Raw genomic sequence first — 23740 nt, forward strand, 5'->3', positions numbered from 1 at the left:
CGAATGTTCAATGTCACCATTTTTAGCTGGAAATTCCGTGCTTTCTGATTCAGCATCTCCTCCCATCCTAACATCACCTTGGCATGACTGTCCCCTCAGGCTGGAGAGTCATGGCAGCAGAGCTGACAACTAGAGGACCCAGACCTGAGCATAAAGCAGGGCTGCATGGTCTCAGGTAAGAGGAGGCACCCTGCTCGGCCTCGGAGACAAACCCAGATACGTCAGCCAAAACCCTGCCAGGCTTTGGGTTTTCGCATATTGGAGACTTCATGGCAAATGCCGGGCACTCACGCTGCTGCCGCCACCACTAATCAATCCCAGTCGTCTTTCCTCTCCCCCCTGCATCTTTTCAAGGTTACATCACAGGAAGCCTTCACCAACTTACTGACACTGGCCAGTGACAGGCGACCTACTAGCCACTGGCACAGAGCGTCTTCAGCGACATCAAACATGGACCGAGGAGTTGGAAAGACCTGAGTTGCATTTCAGTTCCGTGAGTGCCAGCAGGGTGACCTCAGCCACACTGTTACTGCTCTGAACCTCAGTTTTGCCATCTATGAAACAGGAGTCATTGTGACCACATTGCATTGTTGAGAGAAATACATGAGACGGTGCATGTTAATCATGGCCGCATTCAAAACACCCCACGCACTCCAAAACCCAGCAGTTTAAAACAATAAGCACATATTTAGCTCTTGGAATGGCACAGTTGGGAGTTCCTTTGGTCTAGACAGGCTCAGATGGTCCCTGCTGGACTTGCCCTCTGTCTGTGGTCAGGCCACAGGTCAGCTGGAGCTGCCTGGTCTTAGGTGGCCTTACCCAAACGGCTGAGTGGCTAGCTGGTTGTCACCTGGGCATCGGGGCCTCTCATCCCCCCGCCTGTTCACTCAGGCTTGTTCCCATGACAGCAATACAGTTCCCAGAGGCCGGCTGAAAGAGGGCAAGGCCTGGGGGCCCCGGCTCTGAACTGGCACCCTGTCACAGGCTGGCCAGGAACGAGGGTGGGAAAGCTGGGAGCCCCCTGCACAGGGCTCGACTCCGGGGAGGAGGGCAGGAGGGTGTCTCACACACTAATAGCCACGGTTGGTACCCAAGAGTGGATTTTGTAAAAATTATAAAATCCCGGATTTTTGATTTTTTTCTCTTAGTAGTGCTTATGAAGATTGGGAGAGCAAGCGGGTTTCATCCTGAGAGCTAAAAGCAGAGTGTGAGGCCCAGGCTGCAGGACAGCATTGCCAATATCAGACCCGGTGTCTGGAAGAAGGCTCTTGTTTGGCCAATAAGGCATTTTCAGTCAACCTGCTGACAGTCTGACAGCCCACATTTTGTCATCATGTCTGTTAGGGATGAGAATTAATTGATGCCTCTAAAGGTCACAGGACATAGTATCAGAGTATCTGTGTTCTAGTCCCAGCTTTCCATGGACCAGTTGTGTGACCTCAGGCAAGTATATTGCTTCCTAGGGATGAAAGATGGCGGGGAAGGGGTGATGGAGGAGGAATATTTTCTGACCTTGAAAATGGGGTGAGCCCACACGACCTCTGAGAGACACAAACGAATGATTTTTTTTCAAAGACAGTCTGCTACAAAATCACCATACTTGACATCTCCTTTCCTCCCCAGTTTCCAAAGCAAATTCTAGAAGGTCATTCTCCCCACCAAGTTAATGGGCCTGGGTCTGCCTCCTAGCTTATGCAAATCCCAACACCTTCTCGTGCAGGAGTTTCAGCCGGTTGGAAGTTTCTGGATGACACAATCAGCTAGTTCAGCTTCTTATCCTACAATTTCCACAGTAATTATTTTTTTAAAAATCCAAAGCACAGGACTGGGGTTGGGGGCTCAATGGTAGAGCACTCGCCTACCACGTGTGAGGCCCTGGGTTCGACCCTCAGCACCACATAAAAATAAATAAAATAAAGGATTGTGTCCAACTACAACTAAAAAATAAAATATTTTTTAAAAATCCAAAGCACAGATGCTCTGTGTCCTGTCCATGAATTACACACTTTAGTGGAGCTTATTAAGTGTATTTTGCAAGTACCAAGGAGGAGGGCTCACTCTGAGGGCCCAGGGGACAGAACAAGGACAAATTGGCAGAAGCCACCGCGAGGCAGCCTGGACTTAAAGGGAAGAGAGTTCCAGAAGGTCAGGGCTGGGCAGCAGGAGGCCAGGGCAAGGCTGGCCAGGCCCAGAGCCAATGGGGTCACTGCAGGGGCCATGAAGAGCAAGGGGTTTGGGTCACACCTGGGTTCCCAGGAGTACAGTCAAGTGAGTTAACTTCACTGTCCCTCGGTCCCCCTGGTAGGATGGTGACCTCCACGCCAGCACAGAGCGAGGCCCAGTGAGTGGTCCTACTGCCATTTCATTATTCAGAGCTGGGGGCTCCCCGACTCCTAGCTCCCCAGGAGGGGTGCCCCAGGCACACGGTCATCCGTCCCTCAGAGGTGCGAGTCCAGGAGAGCAGGACCCCTGGACCATTGTCTTTCCATCCACCTGGAGCCTGCTGCCCGAGGAGCTGCCCTCGCCCTGCTCCTCCCCACAGGAGCTTCACCGTGGCAGCCCCCTCTCCCTACCATGGGGGAGCTTGGGGTTCAGCACCCCCCTTGGGGCAGGCTCCCGTGTCGCACAGGGATGAGCCCGTCCTCTGGTGTCAGTGCCATCAGTGATGAAGGAGCCTCGTTCTCTCTCTCTCACTCCCTGGGTCCTCTTGATTGGATTTGGAAAGGGAATCATTACTTTATGGGGCCCCCAAGCCTCAATGTCACCATCAAACTGAGTTTGGCCAACATCTTGGCCAGGATAGGACAGGCCTCCGGCGGGAGGCGGGAATCCCAGCCCTTGAATGGACAGCTGCCCAGATTCCTGCTGATGTGCCCCAGGTTAGACATGTGCCAGGGGCCCAGTGTCCAGGGACTATGCAACTACAGAACTGGGGTGGGAGTCTGGGGACAGAGGTCACAGAGGGAAGAGTTAAGGAGCAAATGTGAAGGGAGGAGGTGTGGCTGGGAGGCCTGGATAGAATAAGGGCACAACTTTAACATCACGTGGCCCTGAGTGAGGCCTGGTCCTGCCCCTTGCTAGCCATGCACCCTCAGCAGCTCCCTGAGTTCCAAACCCCAGTTTCTTTGTCTAAAAAAAATGGGGTTTAGTGATCAGTAAACAAGATAAGCGCACACAGAGCCCAGAGCCTGACACTCAGCAACAGCTCCATAAATGTGGGCTGCTGCCTTTATTCCTGATTGAGTGGACATCTGTGTCAGCTACTGTGGCAATCACCAGCCTCCTCTGTTCTCCTGGCCTAGTTTGGGTCCCATCCTGTGTCCCCGACTATCACCTCTGCCTCTTCTCCAGGGCTCACCACCCTGCTCCACATCGCCTCCCCCGCCAGGACCTCTGCTCAGAGAAGTCAGGGTCAGGATGCCCCTCTCTGCTCTCTCCCCCTTTCCCCAATGCCTGGAACATAGCATGTGCTCAATAAATACTGCTGAATGAGGGAATTTTGCCACCTTATTAGGGGTCATGTTAAGAACATGCCCCCGGGGCTATGGAATCCCAGTGGGGGTTGTGGGGGAGGGCAGATTGCAAATGGGAGAGTCATAAAGGGTGTTATGGGCTGAATTATGTCCCTCCCCACCAAGAAAAAATATCCATATGTTGAAGTCTTAACCCTCGTCACTTGGAATGTAACCAAATTTGGAGATACTTTCTTTAAAGAGGTGATAAAATTAAATACGGTCCTTAGAGTGGGCAAGAAATTCTTTCTTTATAAGAAGAGAAAATTTTAAAATAGACATTTAACCATGACATAGAGAAAAGACCATGTGAGGACGCAGGAAGGAGCTGGCCTTCTGCAGTCAGAGGAAGATCAACCCCGCTGACACCTTGATCTTGGGATTCAAGCCCTCACAACTGTGCAGATATAAGTCTCTGCTGCTAGAGCTGCCAGATGCATAGTGTTTGGCTATGGCAGTCTGTGCAGAGGGCTTTCTGGGTGTCCCTGAGCTGAATCTCCACAGTGATATGGGAAGAAGCAAGTCCAGGCAGAGGTGACAGCAAGACCAAGTGTCCAGAACCAGCTGGGCAGCAGGAAGGTAAAGTCAGAGAGCCAGGGAGAGGATGAAGAAGCTCAGCCAGGATCCCCTGGCAAATGGCCTCAAATGCCAGGCCAGAGAGGCATGAGCCTCAGAGACTTCAGCCTGAGATCCTTAAACTATGCTCTCCCCAACATAATCACGTTACGTGCATTAACTCATATAACCCTACAAGAAGCCTGAGAGGTGTCACCATCACTTCTATTAACTGTTGTGGAAACGGAGGCACAGAGAGGTGAAGTGGTGGGAGAAGGATTGGAACTGGACTCAGCCAATGTTTGTAGCCACATCGCTGTTCATCAGTAGCAGAGGGACAAAGTCAGGTTTGATCCCTCTGATGGCCAGTCTAATAGGTTGATTTGGGGACACAGAGCTGAAGCCTGATGATGAGTTTAGAAGCAAGGGACCACTGCCCAGAGAAGGAAGACCCAGGGCATTGGCTGATCTTCTAACTGGGGGCTGGGAAACCTCTCCTGACCCAAACACCAGTGTGTCAGAGTCCCATGGTCTCATTAGACCCAAAATACTGGGGAAAGTGTGTGGGAAACCCCGACACAATTGATGGGGGGGATATTTCATAGGGGACAAATGTGCCCTGGGGAGGGCTGCTGAGAAAGACTCAGGCTTAGAGCAAAGGCTAGACGAGACTGGGTCCTAAGGAAGTGACATCAGGAGACGTCAGTGTCTCCAGCAGGAGCAACAGATTCTCCAGAAAGCAAGGACCCATGGACCTGAGCCAGGCAGGACACACAAGGTCCCTGTCCACCCACAGCTTGCATTCTTGAGGGCTCCTGAATGAATCAGTCAAATTAACGCAGGCCACCATCTAGACAAGCCCCCAAATCCCAATGACTTAACACAACAAAAATTTCTTTCTTCTTCTTTCTGCACCATCTGGAAGGGGCAGCCCCCAGGGTCACCACAGAATGGAGGAGTCACATTAGCCTCAACCACCTCCACCTGGAAGTGCTCACGGTTCATTGGCCAGAACTAGTCACATGGTACAACGTCAACTGCAAGGGAGGCTGGGAAATGCAGGGCAGCCCACGGACTGCTTGGAGGGGCGTGAGCAGTAAACCGGATTGGCCACAGGCTGTATGCAAATCTGCATTAAGTGGTCTCAAATTTCCTGTAGGGGGGATTATCAGCAGCTCTCTGCTCATTAGAAATCACAAGGAATTTCACAAAGAATCATCCAAACACTGTCCCAAAGCCCTGAGTCAAGGGGCTCCTGCAGGTTGAGCTCCCCACAGCTAAATGTGGGGCAGGAGGCTAGTGCCCCAGGACCACAGCCAAGAAAAGGCCACACCAGAAAAACAGCCCCTTAACGAAGGTACCCCCAGTGAAGCTGACCTCCTCTGGCTGACGGAGAACTTGCCTTCCACTCTTCCTCAGTGTGACAGGAAGGGCCAAGGGGAGCAAGGCCGTGAGGGCTGGAGTCTCCAAGGCACTCATTAGTAGGTAGGAAGGAGCCAGGTGTTAGCACGGAGGGAGGTGTTCCCTAACAGTGACCGAGTGGCCAGGCTTGGAGCCTGCCCTAAATGTGACAGCAGGCAACCCTCAGAATCTCTCACCTGAGAGTGTCGGAGTCTCTGGGGGACCAGGGCCAGATTTCCAGGAGGCTTCAGGAACCAGGAAATCAAAGACACAGAGTCATGAATCTGGAAAGGGCCCCAGAGCAGTGGGCAGCCCGTCTCCTGGTTGTGACAGTGACCAGACTGTCACGCTCATTGTCTCACTGCATGACCTCAAGAACCTTGTGAGCTGGGGAGGTCGAGGAAGACGCTCTTGGGACCCCCCACATGTCAGAAGAAAAAACAGGGCCACAGCAGGGACAGCGCCTGTCCTAAGGCCACAGCTCGGGACATGGAGGCATTGGACATTTCTCTATGAGCTTCTTCCTTGCTGTCCCTCTCCAGGCAGAGAAGTGACAGCCATTGAACTCAGTCAGTTTCTGTCACTCAGCAAGCCCTGCTCTACCCCAAAAAGATAGTGTCCCACAGTGAGAGCAAGGGTCTCCTCGCCAGCTCCCTGTCACTATCAAGCAAGCAAGGCTGGTGACAAGGACCAATATGCCCCAGTCAGCAGAGGTTTGTCATTCAGACTTCTTGCCCATAGAGCTCAGCTGGGGCCCTGCCTCACATGGTCTTCACTCGAGGACCTGGGTCAGTGGTGTGGCCTTGGACTGGTACCTTTTTGTCACTGTAGCAAATGGACAGAGAACTCTGGAGGGCCTCTTGTGGACAGTCAAGGCTCCAGTGCAGGGCTGCCACCTGCCACTCTTTTTTTTTTTTTTTTTAGCAGGGGGTGGTGCCAGAGATTAAACCAGGAGCACTTAACCACTGAGCCATAAGCCTTTTTATTTTTTATTTAGACAGGATCTCACTAAATTGCTTATGGCCTTGCTAAATTGCTGAGGCTGGCTTGATCTTGCAATCCTCCTGCCTCACTGGGAGGACAGGTGTGCACTGCCAGGCCCAGCTGGCACGCACCACTCTTGCTCACTGTAAATTGACTGGAATTGGCCCCTCAGTTTCTCTCCCCAGAACCACAGGGGGCCAGGAAATGCATCCCCCATTGTTCCAGGAAGGATGGGTGCCAGCAATGGGCCACTATGCTCACGACTGCCTCACTGAGCTTTCCAGCATGGGTGACAGGGTGGGTGATGGCACCTTTTAGCAAGTGACAGAGCCCTGGGGAGAGGCACAACTGAGGGCGGATAAAGATAATGACATATGTGGCCCATGGGAGGACTGTCAGGGCAGGCTCCGTATTGCACAGGTACCTAGTGCCTCTGTGTCTACTCCATACGTGCACGTGACATAGCACCCACTGCTCACGTGACACCTCACACATCCCTATGTAACATGTATATATATGTCGTCTAAGTTCATCAGCACAGCAAATGCATGAGGTAGGCATTGTCACCCCACGGACAAGGTGATCCCATAGGAATCGTGAGGAAGCACCCACCATGTGCCAAAGCCATGTTCTAGACCCAGGGAAAGAACAGGGACTAAAACTAGCCAAAATCTTGACCTTATTCCATGCAGGTACAAAAAATAACCAGATAACAGAGTCCGAGCAGACCACACGCCATCAAGAATAAAGTAGAAGGAGCCGTGGGCAGGCGGCGGGGGAGGGGAGACTTCCGAGCTGTGTGGCCCTGTGGGTGTGACATGGGCAGTCGGAAGAGCCAGGACCTGGGCTGAGCCTGGTCACTGGAGCACCAAGAGGTCAGTGGGGCTGGAGCAGAGGAAGTAGACATGGCTGGAGAGGAGGTCAGAGAGGTGGGGAGCAGATTGGGTGGGGCCTTGCTGCCTCCATGGGGCCTTGGACTTCATCTGAGGTGTGGGGTGACCTGGAGGGTTGGGCTGGGACATGTGGGGGCCTCAGCAGCGTGTCGTTGGCTCCAGGCAGCTCTGCCACTCAGCCAGCTGGTGAACAAGTGACTTCCACCCTCAGGAAGGCCAGGTGCACCTATCTTGCTTAATGTTCAAGTGAGAAAGAGAAGGTAAGGTGCTCAGCACAGGGAATGGCAGGAAGTGGACGCTCAGAAGGGACAGCTACAGGGGCCACCCTCCAGGATCCACTGCAGAGTCTCACAATCACACCCCAGCAGCCTTTGGGTGCCCCTGGCCACGTTTTCTGCCTGCAGAACGACTCCCTCCAATGCTGTCCCCAGGAGCTGGCACCAGTGTGTGCCAGACACACCTTCCTGTGTCCAGGTGGGTACTGACCAGGAAACCTGAAGCCCAAAGTCATCAGCACAACAGCCCAAACAATGTCAGGAAATGTGCTGAGGCCAAGCCCACTCAGCCGGCAGGGGAGGGGCACTAGGCTGTCTTCTGGTAGCTACCTCGCAGGTTGGTGACTTGTGGTAACCAGGCTGTTTTGAAGTCCCCCTTGTGACAAAAAGATTAAAGGAAAATTGTGACAAGGCTGAAGATGCTGCTGATGGTGAGTTCTGTCTGGAACCAAGAAAACAAGGCCTGGGATATGGGTCCGGGGCCTGGCACTACCCAGTGGATTCCTATCTGAGTCTTTCCTGGGATTACTCAGCCAATGAAACTCTAGCTTCAGCTAGAATTTGTAGGGGCTTCCAGTAAGAGCAGCCTACCTCAGAGAGAAATGAGAGGGAGAAAAGCCGAGCCAAGTCAGAGACAGAGATAGATCCTGGAGACCCTCCTCAAGCACCCAGATCCAGCCATGCCTGAAATTTCCCTGGACTTTTCACTTAATAAGCCTCGAGTTCCCCTTTCACATTTCTTTCCCTTATAACAAAAATGGTCCTGACTGGTACAATCATTACACCCATGAATTATTGTCCCCGTGAAGTCGTGTGTCTATGTCACACACAGGAACATCAGCCCAAATCCAATTGTTTTAATGGTGATGGTCTTTCAGGAAAGCTCCGGGAGTCGGGGCCAAGAGAGACAAAGTAACGGGCCCTGCTCAAGATGCAATTTGCAGAGTCTGAAATCACTCACTGAGGTGATCTAATTTGAGGTGGCCCTTGTTGCAAGCAATTTCCACAATTTCCTGGAATCCTCCCCGTCCACCTCCCAGGGCCAGCGCGGCCACAGACCATGACAGTTCTGTTATCGGGCTTGGCAGGACGTAAGCTGTTCTGCAGCTGCCAGTCCCAATACATGGCAAGGTGTAAAGAAGGTAATTTTCCTCCCTCTCACTTCCCGGGGGGCAGCTCCTCGGCCGCCACTGGGCCGTCTGGTGGGGAGTGGAGGTCTCTGGGAGGCCAATAGCTCAAATGAACCCTGACAGGTGATCATTCCCAGAGCCGCAGGTGAGTTGTGATCCGCGCTCTCGCCTGAAGAAGCGGCCTGTCTCAGCAGCTCCCTGGATTCTGCAAGTTGTCTGTGCAGGTGTGGCAACGCCACCCCACCGGCGGCCACTTTTGGTGACAGCCCAGATCCTCCACCCTCCCGGCCCCTTTCTGCTCCTGGGTTGAGGGTTAAAGGTCAAGATGAAGGAGAAACCAGGATCCCTGAATGTTCTCGTTATCTATCTTCCCTTTATCCAGGAAGCCCCTTGAAGTTGGGGCCTTGTGGTCTGCGCAGGGGCTCCTCGGGGTCCACACAGGGCCAGCAGCCAGGAGAGGCTCGTGGCAAACTTGAAAGTTGAACAAATGAAAGCATACCACTGACCTCAGAGACACTCAACTCAGGTAGGGAAACAGAGGCCAACAGGGACACGTGGCTCATTTGCAGTCTGGATTGTGAAGAGGCCACCAGCTCAATGGTGAATGGGTGAGGTGACCACATGCCCCACTGCCCAGGGCATAGCATTCATGCCTTCTGCCAGGGCATAGTCACTAGCAGTGGTTCTTTTCATTCTCAAAAGGGTTCTCATCTGGACAATAATTCTAGGGTGGCCGAGGAGGGTGGAATCTGGAAAGGGCAGGGACCAGCAAATCCCAGGGCTCACCGCCCTTCATTTCATCCTCACCACCACCCCCATCCCACGTGGCTCTCCCTGCTCCCTGGCTGTCAGGTGTCATAGATGTGCCAAGGACAAATCATTTTGGAAAAATTTGTTTAAACAACAAACTAATTTTCCTGCCACCGACTCTTCTGATGTCCTTTACATGTTAACAGGAGCAGCAAGAAGAAAGATGGTGCCCTCCCCCAACACAACTCCAGAACGAAGGGGTTGGTGTGGAACAATCTTCAAGCTAGTTCCCTTTAGTTTATTCCTTTACCAAACAGGTAGTTTCCCCTGCCTCAGAATGTTACTGAGTTGAACAGGAGGTGGGGAAAAAAGCCCACACACAAATATTTTATAAAGTGAAAGAATAGAAGCTCAAAATAGATGGCTTTTTGCTCCACCAAGCAAGGCAGGGGTTTGGATTATGCAAATACAGGCCTTAGGCTCAGTGTGGGGTGGATGGAGGTGGGGAGAGAAGAACAGACACAAGGAGGAGAAGGACAAAACTTAGCAGGAAACTAAGTTACAGAATGCAATGAATCCACCTGCAGACCTCTTAGAGTGCCCCGACCCCCGACATTGCACAGTGCATAAGACAGGGCCCAAACCCATTTATAGGACATTAGAAAGGGGGACTGCAAGGCACTGGAAGACTCGAGGTACCCCAGCTGCAGATATCTGAGGCCTGGGTGCTCTGTGATTGCATCTGGAATCTGCAGTGTTACCATGGTTGATTGGATTTCTGTCCCCAGCTCTTCACTCCCTTCCCTCCTCTGCTATGTGACCTTGTGGAGCCCTGGAACAGGCAGGGCTTTTCTCCTTCTCTCCTGCCTCATTGGACTTGCTTTTACCAATGGAATGTGAATAGAAATGAGCTGCAGTTCCAAACTGAGGTCTTAAGAATTAAAGAGCCAGGCACGGTGGTGCACGCCTGTCATCCTAGCGGCTCAGGAGGCTGAGGCAGGAGGATCAGCCTCAGCAATTTAGCAAGGCCCTAAGCAATTCAGTGAGTTCCTCTCTCTAAATAAAATACAAAAAAAAGGGCTGGGGATGTGGCTCTGTAGTTAAGCACCCCTGAATTCAAACCTGATGCAAAAAAAAAAAAGAACTAAAGAGGATCTTGGGAATCGGAGAGTGTTAGAGAAAAGAGCCTGAGAAATCAATGCAACAAGGCTGTGCATGAAGACACCCCCACCCCCAGTCCCCAGCTGAGCATGTGCAGAACTGACTCAGTACTAAAGGCTCAGGCTTCAAGATCTAAATTGCAATGTAGCATGCCCTGGGAGACACACACAGGGGAAATGCCCTAATAATACTGCAAAGTTTTTGAAAACTGAACAGAAATTAAAACCACAGCCCACAGAAAGTGGGTCAGGACCTTACAAGCGTGGATGCTTGGTTAGGAAAAAAATAAATTGGTATTCTTCACAAATTTAACAGAATCCAAAATTTTAAAACATCCAGGGTATAATTCAAAATTATTCAATATATAAAGAACTCGGAAAAATCTCAACAACCACTGAGGGAAAAGACCACCATATATGGCAACTGGAGATGAAAGAAATGTTGAAATTATCAAAAAATTTTAATGTCCACTGAAATAACAGCAAACATCCCTGAAACAAATAGAAACAGAAATTCTCAGCGAAGAAGTAAAAATTATTAACACAGAAGCAAATGGAAATTTTAGAACTCAAAAGAAAACTATGAAATTTTTAATTTCTCTGGATGGACTCAATGAATAACCTGGAAATGGGTGGACAGAAATTATCCTTGAATAACAAATGGAGAAAATGACAAAATAATGTACAAACCTCAGGAAACTCTGGGACAATATCAAAAGATGTAATGTTCTCAAAGTCACAGAAGGATTGGTGGAGAAAAGTAGTTGAAGAAATAATGGATAAAAACTTCCCAAATTTGAAGAAAGACAGAGTTTTGAGGAATCGAGAAGGGGGACTGGCAAACCCCAAACAGGACAGACTCAAAGAAAACCATGTCTAGACACATCATAATCAAACTACAACCAGATATAAGGAAAGCATGTCTTAAAAGCAACCATAGATAAGCAATGTGTTACATATATAAGGGGGAAAAAAGCATACAAATGATGACAAATTTCTAACCAAAACCCATAGAATTAGAAGACAATGGAAAATATTCAAGGTATTGAAAGAACATAATTGTCTCCCCAGAATTCTACAGCTAGACTAATATAATCCTGAAGGGTGAAAACTATCCTTTAGGAAAAAAAGAAAACTAAAAGCCATCTCAGATGAAGGAAAACTAAGGGAATTTGTCACCAGCAGATCTTCCCTAAAAGAAATGCAATTCTTCAGACAGAAGGGAAATGGTATTAGTGGGAAACTTGGAACCTCAGAAATTGTATTGTAATGTGCAATTCGTAATTTTATTCATTACTATAATGAAGTAACTGAGGCAGGCAACTTTATTTTTTAAAAAAAAGGCATGTTTGGCTCACAGTTTTGGAGGCTGGAAGTCCAAACAGCACAGCGCAGGCTCTGGTAAGGGCTCCCCACCTTGGCTGCTACACCTCATGGCAAATGGCAATGGCAGGAACGTATGTGAGAGGAAGAAATCACATGACCAAAGAGGAAGTCAGAGAGATTCAGAGGTCAGATTCAAGCTTTTATAGCAACTCCTTCTCATGAGAACTTACTTCAGAAGACCACTATCCCCTCTGAGGGTCATGCCCCCCAGTGGCCTAAAGACATCCTAGTCAACCCTGCTTCTGAAAGATTCCATTACCTGCCACATCACCACTGTGGACCACGCCTTCAACACACGAATCTTTTGGAGGCGACGGAGGGTACACTCAAGCACATCGGACCTGTACAGGAATAAAGAACCAACAGAACTCATAAACATGTCTGTGAATAGAATAAGCTGTTTTTCTCCTTTTAGTTATTTAAAACATTTATGACAATTGAAAGTAAAAATTATAATATTTGGTGAGATTTCCACATATACACATGAAAAACATAAAATCCACAACACAAAAGAGGGAGGGTAAAAGAACTAACAAGTCTGTAAAGTTTTAAAATTTCACAGGAGGATCCCAGGTTCAAAGCCAGCCTCAGAAACTTAGCAAGGCCCTAAGCAGCTCAGTGAGACCCTGTCTCTAAATAAAATACAAAAAAATAGGGCTGGGAATGCGGCTCAGTGGTTGAGTGCCCCTGAGTTCAATCCCTAGTACCTCCCAAAAAATTACTTTTCACTTGATGCAGCAAAATATTGATTTTAAGTAGACCATTAGTATGTACATCATTAAGTATGTTTGCTGTGTGTTAATCACGTATGGCCTAATCCCCAGAAAACCATTAAAAAAAAAACTATTCTAAGACATAGTGAAAAGACCAATATGTAAATTAAATAGAATGATAAAAATGCTTAAATAATCCAAAAAAGTGAGGAAAGGGGAAATCAAGGAACAAAAACAGAGGGAACAAGTGAAAAAGAAATAATAAAATGGTAGTCTTCAATCCAACCATCTCAATAATTAGGTTAGATGCAAATGGTCCACAGAAACTACACAACTCCTAGAAGAAATCGTAGAGACTCAGCATTGAGGCGCAGGAAATGGCTTTCTCAATAGGATCCCTGCAGCTCAGGAAATAATGCCAAGAGTTAATAAATGGGATGGAATCAAATTTAAAAGCTTCTGCACAGCAAAGGAAACAATTAGGAATGTAATGAAAGAATCCACAGAATGGGAGAAAATCTTTGCCAACTACTCTTCTGACAGAGGATTAATATCTAGAATTCCAAAAACACAACACCAAAAATATTGACTATCCCAATTAATAAATGGACACGTAAATTAAACAAACACTTCCCAAAGGAAGAAATACAAATGACCCATGAAAAAAAAGTTTAACATTATTAGCGATTAGGGAAATGCAAATTAAAACTACACTGAGACGTCATCTCACACCAATCAGAATGGCAGTCATCAAGAACACAAATAATAATAAATGCTGGAGAGGATGTGGAGAAAAGGAACACTGACTCTGTTGGTGGAATTGTCAACTAGTACAGCCGCTATGGAAATTTGGAGACTCCTCAAAGACAGGGCATGGGCCACCATATGACCCAGCTATACCACTCCTCAGTGTTTATCCTGAAGAATGAAAGGCTTCCTACTACAGTGATATGGACATATCCATGTTTATAGCAGCACAGTTCCCAATATCCAAACTATGGAACCAGCCTAGGTGTCCATCACAGGTGAATGGATAAAGAAAATGTGGTCTATACACTCAATGGAGTTTTACGCAGCCATGAAGAAAAATGAACTCATGTCATTTGTAGGAAAATGGATGGAACCAGAGACCATTATGCTAAGTCCAACTCAGAAGGTCAAGGGTCATATGTTTTCTCTCATATGTGGAAGCTGGAGAGGAAAAAGGAAAAGAAAGGGGGAGGTCCTGTGGAAATCAAAGGGGATCAATAGAGGGAAGGAACCAGGGGTGAAAGATGGGGAGGGAGGGGGGAAGGGCTGGGGAGTGCTATTGGCCAAATCCTCTTGTTACAGTGTATGAATATGTAACAACAAACCTCATCATTACAGACAACTGTAGTGCACCAATAAAAAAAATGTGGAAAGATGAAAAGAAAAAGAAAGAAAGAAATGCAAATGGTCAAGACAGAGATTAGCAAACTGGATTTTTCACAAGAGTCAACTACATGTTGTCAACAAGAAATGCAATTTTTACATAAAGATGATAAGTTAAAAATTTTAAATTGGTATAAGATAGCTCATGCAAATAGTAATTAAAAGAAAATCGGAGTGGCCGTTGACATTAGAAAAAAGTAAGTTTCAGAAAAAGTAAATTTACCAAAGGTAAAGAAAGAAATTACAAAATAACAAAAGGGTGGATTTAACAAGAAGACAAAGCAGTTGTAAATATGAATGGAGTTAACAACAGAACTTCAAAACAGGTGTAGCAGAAACATCTGGGACTATAAAGGGACACAGATAAAATACAGTTATAGCTGGAGATTTCAACTCTACTCTCCCTATAATTGATAGAACAAGAAAATCAAGAAAGACACCTCAACAATGCTACCAACCCAATTATCACTTAGAATTACACTCTCACCAATGACAGCAGAAAACACGTTCATTTTAAGTGCCCAAGGGACACATTCACCAAGATAGACTATATATCCTCAACCATAAACAAAGCAACAAATTTAAAAGAACTGAAATAATTTAAAGCATATTGTCTGACCATAATAACTCTAAACAATAATCAGTAACAAAATATATGGAGAATCCCAAATACTGGGAAATTAAACAACATATTTTTTAATAATTTCGAGATTAAAAAAAGAAGTCTAAAGGTAAGTCAGAAAAATATTTTAAACTTAATTAAGAATAAAATTAATATTTATGGGCTGGGGGGCTGGGGATGTGGCTCAAGCGGTAGCTTGCTCGCCTGGCATGCACTGGATGCTGGGTTCGATCCTCAGCACCACATACAAATAAAATAAATATGTTGTGTCCACCAAAAACTAAAAATAAATCAATCTCTCTCTCTCTCTCTCTCTCTCTCTCTCTCTCTCTCTTTAAAAAAAATAATATTTATGATGTGTAGCCAAAATTGTGCTTCTAGGAAAATTTATTTTAAATGTTTATATTAGGGAGAAAAAGAAAAGTCCCAAACCAGTAATCTAAATTTTCATGTTAAGAAAGTAGAAAATATTTTTTTTAAAAAAGTAGAAAACAAAAAGCCAAGTAAACCCAAGCAAAGCAGAAGGAAGGAACTAGAAAGGTAAGAGCAGAAATCAATGAAATTGAAAACAGAAAAATAACAGAACCAAAACTTAATACACTGAAATGATTGATAAAATTGACGAATTCTGCTCAGACTAAGAGAAAAGAGAGAAGTTATAAATCGCCAACATCAAACATGAAGTCAGGGACTTCACCACTGGTCCCACAGACACTAAATGAAAATAAATGAATACCATGAACACTTCATGCCCGTAAATTCAACAACTTAGATGAAATACACCACTTCCTTGGAAGAAACAAACTACCAAGTTTCCTTCAAGAAGAAATTGATGACCTGGGTAGCCCTATATCTGTTAAAAATTTAAATTTCTAGTTAAAAAGCCTTCCCAAAAAGAAAATTTCAGGAACAGATGGTTTTGCCAACAAATTGTACTAACATCTAAGAGACATGATGATAGGAATTCTACCCAATCTTCCAGAATGTAGAAGACGAGGGAACACTTCTTAACATGTTTTGTGAGGTCAGTATTACCATGATTTTTAAAAACCAGATAAAGACTTTATAAGAAAAGAAAACCAAGATTAATATTCATTATGAGGCTGTGGCTATAGCTCAGTGGCAGAGTGCTTGTCTAGCATGTGTGAGGCACTGGGTTGGATCATCAGCACTGCATACAAATAAAATAAACACATGCTGTCCATACACAACTACAAAAAAAATTGTTTCAAATTCATTGTGAAGATAAATGAAAATATCCTTAACAATATATTAACAAATCACATCCAAGAATACATAATAGGGATAATCTATCATAGCCAAGTGTGTTTATTTCAGTAATGCAAGATGCCTGAAATTTGAGAAAGATCCAGTGTGATCCACCATACCAGCAAACTAAAGAAGAAAAAAACATGAGCATACCTCAATAGTTATAGAAAAGACACTTGACAAATAATAATTTATTAAATAGCTGCTCATAACATAAAAATATTTTTAAAACTTAACCAACTAGGAATAGGAAGGAATTTAACTAGGTAAAGTAAATTTACAACTAACATCACACTTTACAGTGAAACACTGAAGCACTTCTGCTAAGCCAGGAAACAAGCAAGGATGTTACTATCTCACTATTCATCATTGTACTAAAAGCCTCAGTGAGTGATAAGGCAAAAATAAATAAATAAATTAAAGACATATAGATGAGAAAGGACTAAATAAAACTACTACTCCTATCACCAGGTGACACGATTTTCTATGTAGAAAATCCCAAGGAATCTACAAAAATAGCTACTAAAACTACAAAGTTATAGAAAGATTCCTAGAACACAAAGTCAAAATATAAAAATTTCTACAGATCACAGTGAACACAGGGAAATCAGAATTATTTAAACAGTACCATTTATAATAGTACTAAAAATTAGAAATCCTTATATATAACTTTAAAAAAAATGTACAGGATCTACATGCCGAAATGACCAAAAATATGATAAAAGAAATCAAAGCAAGTCTAAATAAGGGCTGGCTGGGGCTGTAGCTCAGTGGCAGAGTATTTGCCTAGCATGTGTGAGGCACTGGGCTCGATCCTTAGCACATAAAATAAATAAAATAGTGGCATTCTGTCCATCTACAACTACAAGAAGGAGGAGAAGGAGGAGGAGGAGGAGGAGGAGGAGGAGGATGACGATGACGTCCTACATAAATGAAGAGGTATACCATGTCCATGGATTGGAAGACACCATCATGTTAAATTGGTCTATAGATTTAATCCAACCACAAGACAAGGTAAAATGTATTCAATGTTTTGCAATTGCTGGGAGGTAGAGATGAGCCCCCCATTCCCATGCTTCCAAATACCTTTCTCTTACCACTGATTCTTAAACTCTTCCATCTGGAAGACCTGAAGGCGAAGGGAGAGAGATCAATGAGTCTGAGGGAAGTGAAAAGTTCTTTAAACTCTGATGATTACCTTTAAAATTCATGTAATCCCATGAGAGAGAGAAAGAGAGAGAGAAAGAGAGACCTCACCAGAGATGGACAGAAGTGACCACAGGTGGACAATTTGGGGTTCTGTTCTATAGGAAATCACAAGTCAGGAAAGGAAGGAAGGGGAGGAAGTTCAGCTCCCCAGACCTGCTTGGCCACGTCCCTGCTGTGGACCTTGGTCTTCACAGTCCTTCCCAGAGGGAGATTTGGGCTGAAGAGGGCCTGGAGGGAGCTTCCAAGCCCAGAGAGGGCTTGTCTGGCCAGTTGGGCTAATGGAGGAGGCTGCATCAGAGTTGGATCCTGAAGCACCCTGGGCAGAAAACAAAAACTTCTTGGTGCCAAGGGCAGAGGACCCAGTGGATGGGAAAGTCCTTGCTGGACAGTGTGGGAAGGAGGAGCCTGACACTGAAGATGCCAACCTGGTCCAATGTTGCTCCACTGCTTGTCACATGCAGTCTATGATCTCCTCTGCAGCTTACAGGAGTCCCAGGAGTCCCAGGAGGCAAGTGTCACACACAGAGAAACTCAGCCCAGAGCAGGGAAGTGCAGGCATAAGTTTGAGTCTGTCGGCCTCCAGGTTGTGACTCTTTGATTAGAAATCTAGAGCTCTTCCACTCTGCCAGAGATTGCAGGTGGACCACCTGGAGCAGATCCTGCTCCCAAAGTCAACTGCTTGATACCTGCAAGGTAATAAAAACCCGGAAATAGGCTGGGGGTGTGACTCCGTGGTAGAGCATTTGCCTAGCATGTGCAAGGCCCTGGGTTCAATCCTAAGCACTTGAAACAATCTGGAAATTTCACAGAAATCGAGATCTCTGATTTCTCTTGAAAAATCAGGAAATTGGACCTTGCATTCAAAAAGTCTTACCTAGCAGCAATTATCAGAGCCAAGATCATCTTCAAGAGCAACACAGACTTTGGAACCAGATTTCTGGGCAAATGAATTAAGGCAAATGACATCACCCAGGCCCCATGACATCATCTGTATGATGGGTACATCAGCAGCCCCTACCCACAGGTTTATCCTGAGCAATAAGTGAGTTAATGCTGGTCAAGTACTGTGAGTAGGGCCGGCTCACGGTAAGGGCGATCATAGTGCTCACTCTTGTCCTTTAATGGGACCTGCCCTCCCCTGCTGACTCATTCCCTCCTCTATTAGCCTACTGCCTTCACCCATCCATCTTTGTGACGTGCCCACCCCACCCCACCCACTAGAGTTTACAATCCCTGCATTTCCAGGGCCACTTGGCTGCCCAACATCAGAAAGATTTGGGCTAAAAGAGGGCAGGACTCAGACATAGGTCCCTTTGAAAATTCTTCTTCTTCCCTAAAACCACCTACCCATCCTCTCCTCCCCTGGGGGCTGCCAGCCCCTTTCACCACTGACCCCCCGGTGGCAGCTGAGAAAGGTGAGCCAGCCCTACTCACAGTACTTGACCAGCATTAACTCATGGACCAGAATGTTCTCAGCATGAGCTCCAAACTTGAGATTCTGCTTCAGTCTGTGAGTCCAAAACTGCCCACCTGTATCTGGGCACTGCTCTGTCCAACCCAGGCGTTATTCACAATTAGGTCCCCCAGGATAAACAGAAAGGTCTGAAAGGGCAGAGGTCCTGGGAGGACCCACTAATATCCTGGAGTGACATCAATGTGACCATGAGGACAGGCACAGCACCACCTTTGTCCTGCAGCTGGGGCTCCATCCAAGCTCCCTGCTCTGCAATTTCTGTGTAGTGCCCAGGCCTTTTCTGAGCCCTCGCCAGGGCAGGAGAGGAAAGGCATTTGAGTGCCTTTGAGGCAGGAGGGAGTGGACTATCAGCACCCATGGACACTGTCAGTGGAGCCGAGCAGGAGGCCTGGGTGAACCTGGGGGGAAAGATTGATTTCCAGATTATCTCGCAATCCATAGTTGTCAGGCAAGAAAAAAGACCTAAACAATCATGAAATTAAATCAAATGAGCTTCGGGATGCTGCATAGATTCCCTCCCGCCTGGCCTCCTGCCGTTCGCCCCAGGGAGGGGATGATGAACGGGCTCGCCACGGGTCTGCTCACCCACTGGCCCCTCTGCCCAACTGTGCGTCTCTGCAGTCAGCAGAGATTTATTGTGCTCCTACTGTGTGCCCAGACCTGTTCTTGGAGCCAAGAGCTTGGGGATGAAAAGGACAAAAGCATCCCTTCCTCCTGGGTCCACTGACTGGCAGGACTGGGCAGAACCTTCAGTAAGCAGTCAGCCCGGGACTGAGCCTGTGCTGAGGGGAGCCCGGGTTCCAAGGGCACAGTCCAAAGGGCAGGGGGAAGAGGGAGGGCGTCCTGGAAGAGGCTGAACCCCAGTGAGCAGGGCCAGGGCTGGGCCAACTGACGGAGACTCTGAGGAGCAGGTTAACGAGACTTTGGAGTTGGTTCTGAGGGCAGTGGAGGATCATGGGAGGGTTTTAATCAATAGAGTGACATGATCCAATTCAAATCTTTGCTCAGGCTGCTGCAGAGGAAGGTCCAGAGCTGAGCAGCCCAGGAGCCCGGCAGACAGACAGGAGCACCTGTGTCTTTCACAAGAGGCAATGGAGGCCTGAAATCAGGCTTTGAAGATCCCCTAGCACAAAGACGGGGGCATGCTGGGTGATCAGCAGGTGGTGGTGCACAGTCAGGACCCACCCCAAGCACTCTCACCCTCCTGCAAGTCTTCCTGGGAAGACTCCTCCTCAAGTCTTTGAACGTACAGTATAATTGGCATATTTATTGTGTTGTTTTATATCAACACACTCACACATGTGCACACACACATACGGGAATGGAAACCCAGGACCTTTAATACATTAACAGCACCTAGAACAGTGCCTGGCATATAGTAGGTGCTGAGCAAATATCGGTTGCATGAATGAGAACTGACCTGGTTATAGTCATCATCATCGCCCACCAGGACAGTGACAGTCCCCTGGGGCCTCGCATCTGAGCTCAACACAGGAGTGTGGAGTCACCTTTCTCAGCTGCCAACCGCGGGTCAGTGGTGAAAGGGGCTGGCAGCCCCCAGGGGAGGAGAGGATGGGTAGGTGGTTTTAGGGAAGAAGAAGAATTTTCAAAGGGAGGTCTCCAAGGAGGGGGAAGGAGAATTGGGGCCACTCTGAGGACAGAAAACACCTGTCCCACCGTGGGGTCCTCCTTCACCCTGTAGCCCAAGGCATTGGTGCCCTTCTTGGGGCCTCCATTTCTCCAGCAAGAAGGCCCGGCCCTACTTAACCTGCTGATTCAGCCCTCACTGTGCTGGGCACCCCCTCCTCCAGGACAGTCCCCAAACCTCGCAGCATTTGCTTGAACAGGAATATTCAGTAGGGGTCAGCTTGTTCTCAAGGGCCCGAGACCCCCTTTGTCTGAGCCACACTGCGGAGGAGCCTCCTATCCAGGAGACTCCAGGGCAGGAAGAGCCCTCAGCAGCCCACGGCGGCTTCTGCTCTGGTGTAGGATCCCCGGCCTCCACTCTGCCCACCCCAGGGTCTCTCCTAGTGTGATCCTGATATGGAGATGGATGGAGGGAGCCCTGGCTTTGAAATTTGAGTCCTGCCTCCAGGACAATACAAAGGGTGACCTTGGCAATTCAGGTTACTTCTGTGGCCCTCACTTTCCTGGACAGTGGGGGTGAGAGTGGTAATTACCTGGCAGGGTAGTGAGAGAATGCATGGTGGCAGGGACGCTCCTCACGCATCTGCTTATTCATTTGAATATCCACTGAGCATCTGCTCTGAACCGGCACTGGAGACATGGTCCTGGACAAAAGGCACGGGGGAGCTCAGAGTCGGGGTTGGGGGGCCAGGGGAGCGTACCATGCCAGGCGCTGCCATGTGGTGACATGTGTGTCATGAAGGCTCATGACACAGGATTGAACCAAGGAGTGAAAATGGGTCATGGCGCTCTGGATGGGGTGGTCAGTTTTCCTGAGGAGGAGACAGCTGAGCCAAGACATGGCGGGCACACAGACCATGTGAGTTTCCTTCTCTACCCTCACCACCGTCACTTGTCCTGCCCAGCTGAATCGCCCCCCTGCCTGGCTACTGCCCAGCTGGGGGTGGGGAAGAGCCCCTGATCCAGCAGGCCCGGCTCCGTCCCTACTTTCAGAGCCCTCCCCTCTTTGAGCCTCAGTCTTCTCACCTGTAAATGGGGTTGATGGTTCTCACCTCAGAAGGCTCTGGAGGAATTAGAGCCTGTGCCCAGCACAGCAATGGTAACGATAACGGCAGGCCCCACGTCCCACAGCCCTCCCGGGACGTGCATTTTCGGGGAAATCTACCTGAGGAGCAACCTGCTGGCTTCTCAGATACAGGCACGTCTGTTTTGCCAGGGGACACCTAGGGAATCCAGGTTCCTCATACAGGAGCGTCCCTGCCACCGTCCATTCTCTCACTCCCCTGCCGTGATTGCCCTTCCAAGGGCAGCTCCCATTATCCTCCCAACCATCAGCACGCAGCCTTGGGCCAGAGGAGAGGCCTCCGTGTGCTGTGGTGGCCCTGAGTGGCCTCCAGGGCACAGAGGAGTCAATGCACCTGGCTCTAGGGCCTTTGGGGGTATGTTTTTACCACTGTTGACACCGGGGGAGAGGACCCAGGCTTGGTGCTAAAAGGCAGAACCATGAACTCTAGGGACACAGGCCAGATCTGTGGAGAGAGACTTGCCCTCCACCCTTGGCCATGGGACCCCCTGGCCTCCCTCTCACTCGCCCTAGCAGGGGAGGGGTCTTCCATCTTTCCATCTGCTCGCGCAGTTCACTACATCAGGATAGGTGCAGCGGGTCCTCCCAAGAGCAGCCCCGCCAGGGTCCAGGTCCCTAGTTTCCACCGCATGGCGATGTCAGAACTAGGTCAGTTTCAAGCCTGGTACCCAGGTCTGAAATTTTCCAGAAAGGCAGGTGTTACCTACATCTTTGAGGACTGGCCGCAGCCCCTTTGCCTGTAAATTCCACTATTTCTGCCCAGAGGCCTTGGGGTGGACCATGGAGGTGACTGCAGGTGACCACCATGGGTCTGGCTCTCTTCTGGGACTTGAACTCACTGGATGCTAGCCCAGCCTTGCAAAGTGGGCTGCACTGGTCCCAGATGACAAACGAGGAAGGGCAGGATGGCACAGGTGGGCTCACGGGACGAGGTCGGACAAGGATGTGGTGAAGCTGAGATGCCAACCCGCGGCCTCCGAGGCCTGATCTCAGTCTCAGAACACCCCAGTGATCTCCCCCTCCCCCCAGGCCTTCCTAAACAACGGTACTGCCTGAAGTAAATGCAGCTTTCAGAAAGAGCTCCGGCTTCCCTCAGGTGACATCCCACAACACCAACACCCCCCACCCCCCGACCCCCACCAAAGTTGGAGCCCGGAGCAACTCTGGGTTAGATCCCAGGGTGCCCTGCCCCAAAGCCTGGCACCTCTCTCCTCTCCAGGTCACCACTCAGGTTTGGCCTCTGCAGGCAGAGACCACAGAACCCAGGTGACCAAGCTCCTCTTGGGTTACATGGGGAAGGGGCTTGGGCAGAGTGAGGATGCTGTCACTCCAGGTGTGTTGATGACATTAAGGCTGATGGAGGCAGGGTTGGGATGGGGACATCTCTGAGCACCATTGGTTGGCAGTAAGTGCAGGGTGTGTTTCCAGTCATGGCCCATCTGAGCTGCCTCTTCTCTGTCCTTCTGAAGACCATCTGGAGAATCCAAGGCAGCCCACCTCAGTCACCTCTCCCTCAACAACCCAGAGAGCCGAGCTGACCCTGGGACTCCTAGTGAACTCTGAGCCGTCCCTTCTGCACACACCAGGGAGCAGGGAACAGGGGAGGACAGGCATCACCCGGGCTTGCTGGTCCTCAGAATCCAGGGACCAGGTTAGGCTTAGGAAGAGTACAGTGGGGTGGGGGAGATGGGGAGGAGGGACAGAATATGAACCTTTGTGCCACCGTGGGACATGGGTTTAAAGGAATGCTAACTACAACCCACTGGGACATGGCTGCAACCTGGCTGCACCCGGACAAAAAGATATTTTAGCTCCTGAGCTGCTGTCATGAGTGGGAAGACGGAGAGACAAAAACGCCAGAGAGTCACCGGTGGGCGTCAGAGGCCCCAGGAAGTTTCAGAAACTAAAACAGATAAAATTCACAGTAGTGCTATGCACACACGGACGGGACTGTGATACTCTGGGCTCCTACCTGCCTTGCTAACCCTCAGGCCAGACGTTGGGGAAGGGGCACCATCTCCCTCTTAAGGATAGAGAAGCCGCAGCTCAGAGGGGATGTGACATGGTCAACTCATGCCAGCTGTAACAGAGCTGGCACTCAGCCTCAGGTCACGGTGACTCTGGTGGGTGTCCTGTGACTTAGAGGACATCAGCAGCCACCACCACCTGCATGCTTTTGCCAATCCTGCAAGGTGGGTCCTGTGAGCACCAGAATCCCTGCTATGCAGACAGGAAAACTGAACCCAGGCTGCCTGGGGACCGC

This window comes from Callospermophilus lateralis, chromosome 7 (assembly GCF_048772815.1).
Source record: "Callospermophilus lateralis isolate mCalLat2 chromosome 7, mCalLat2.hap1, whole genome shotgun sequence".
Taxonomy (NCBI): Eukaryota; Metazoa; Chordata; class Mammalia; order Rodentia; family Sciuridae; genus Callospermophilus; species Callospermophilus lateralis.